Source organism: Malania oleifera, chromosome 5 (assembly GCF_029873635.1).
Source record: "Malania oleifera isolate guangnan ecotype guangnan chromosome 5, ASM2987363v1, whole genome shotgun sequence".
Taxonomy (NCBI): Eukaryota; Viridiplantae; Streptophyta; class Magnoliopsida; order Santalales; family Ximeniaceae; genus Malania; species Malania oleifera.
The window spans coordinates 31496329-31498475 of NC_080421.1; the positions used below are offsets into that span (position 1 = coordinate 31496329).

The window sequence follows — 2147 nt, forward strand, 5'->3', positions numbered from 1 at the left end:
AGCTGTGAACGTCTTCACAACCTGGGTGATATCTACTTCCTCTCCTTTGACCTGTTTGCTTTTATTGCATTTATACTAAGTTTGTATGACTGGTTGGGCTAGAGATAACACATTTAGACTAGTCAGGACAGACTCATCCATCTCATCATCGAGTGAACCTATTTCACTTGAATCACTTGAATCACCATCTGACACGCGTAGCATCATGGCTGAAAATGAACCTCATGATATGGAGAACCCTAATAGGACACTTAAAGAATATTTGCAACCTGTTAGGACCAGCACCCCATCCTGCATTATTCTACCTTTGAATGCGAATGCTTTTAATTTTAAACCTGGGATGATTCCATTGTTACCTCATTTTCATGGCATTGAATCTGAAAACCCATATTTGCATATTAAAGAGTTTGAAGAAGTTTGTTCCACATTCATGGATAGAACATGCACTAAGGAGGTAATAAGATTGAAATTGTTCCCATTTTCTTTAAAAGACAAAGCAAAAACCTGGTTGAATTCCTTAAGACCAAGATCCATTGGGACTTGGCAAGAAATGCAAACGGAGTTTTTAAAGAAATTTTTTCCTATGCAAAGAACTAATGCTTTGAAAAGACAAATCATGAATTTTTTCCAAAAGAATGTGGAGACATTTTATCAGTGTTGGGAACGTTTCAAAGATCTCTTAAATGCATGTCCTCACCATGGGTATGAAAATTGGAGGGTCATCAGTTTTTACTATGAGGGATTGCAACCAAAGATGAGGCAATTTGTAGAAACAATGTGCAATGGTGAGTTTTTCAATAAAGGGCCTGAAAAAGCTTTTAATTATTTTGATTACTTGGCTGAAAATGCCCAATCTTGGGATGTCTCTGATGTGTATGATAGATCTGAGAAGCAAAAATGCATTAGTGGGGGTGGTAAGTATCAATTGAAAGAAGTTGATGATTTGAATGCTAGGCTTGCATTGATGTCTAAAAGGTTAGAGTCCATTGAACTTAAGAAGGTAAATGAAATGCACGTTTTACCATCATCTACTGAAAAATGTAGCATATGTGAGGATCTAGGGCATGTGACTAATGCATGTCCAACTATTCTTACTTTTAAGGAAGTTTTTCTTGATCAATCTAACCCAGTGCATATGGTTTCTAAGAATTCTTCTGGACCTTATTCTAATACATATAATGCGGGTTGGAGAAATCATCAAAATCTCAGTTGGAAAAATGACCAAGTGGGGCCATCTACGTAGGGACCAAGTTAGTATAATCCTTATGCAGCCACTAGCCAAGACTTGGGACCACCTCATTTTCCAAATCAGCCCCCCCAAATGCAAAGAAGAGGAGTGGAAGACTCCATACAACATCTAACTGTTAGCTTACAACAGTTTATGCAGAGTTAGAGCACGATCAACAACCAAAACTCCCAGGCCATCAATGACATCAGAGGGACTCTCACTAAAGTAACCACCACTTTGAGTAACCAGGAGAAAGGAAAGTTTCCAGCTCAACCCCAGCCCAATCCACAAGGGCACAGTCGATCATCTCAGCATTCAGGTGAAGGGAGCAATGTGAAATCAATGAAAGCTATTACAACTTTGAGGAATGGTAAGGTTTTGGGTGACCCTACCCATAGTGCTGGAAGTTCATGTAAAAATGCTAATCCTCCTCTTGATAGTGGTGAGTCGAACACTTTAAATCCACATAATGATGCATGTTCCATACCTGCACCGTTTCCACAACGTTTGGTTTCTTTGCACAAGGATAAACAGCATGTGGAAATTTTTAAGCAAGTTAGGATTAACATTCCACTTCTAGATGCTATAAAACAAAGTCCTGCTTATGCTAAATTTCTAAAGGATTTATGCACTGTAAAACGCAAACTGAATGTGCAGAAAAAGGCCTTCCTCACTGAGCAAGTTAGTGCTATTATTCAAAATCACACACCACCTAAGTACAAGGATCCTGGGTCACCTACTATTTCATGTGTCATCGGAAACTCTAAGATAGGGCAGGCCTTGCTAGACTTAGGTGCGGGGGTTAATTTGCTACCTTATAGTGTGTATGAACAATTGGGGTCTAGGGGAATTGAAAACCACATCCATTATCTGGCAGCTTGCTGATAGATCCATAAAAATTCCTAAGGGTATCATTGAG

At 39.0% G+C, this 2147-nt stretch overlaps 1 non-coding gene across 1 annotated transcript; it reads right to left on the reverse strand.

Moving 5' to 3' along the window:
• Positions 1-597: 597 nt before the first annotated feature.
• Positions 598-705, reverse strand: LOC131156845 (small nucleolar RNA R71). The gene has a single exon (XR_009137114.1). It is a non-coding gene; the product is annotated as a small nucleolar RNA R71 (small nucleolar RNA).
• Positions 706-2147: the final 1442 nt, after the last annotated feature.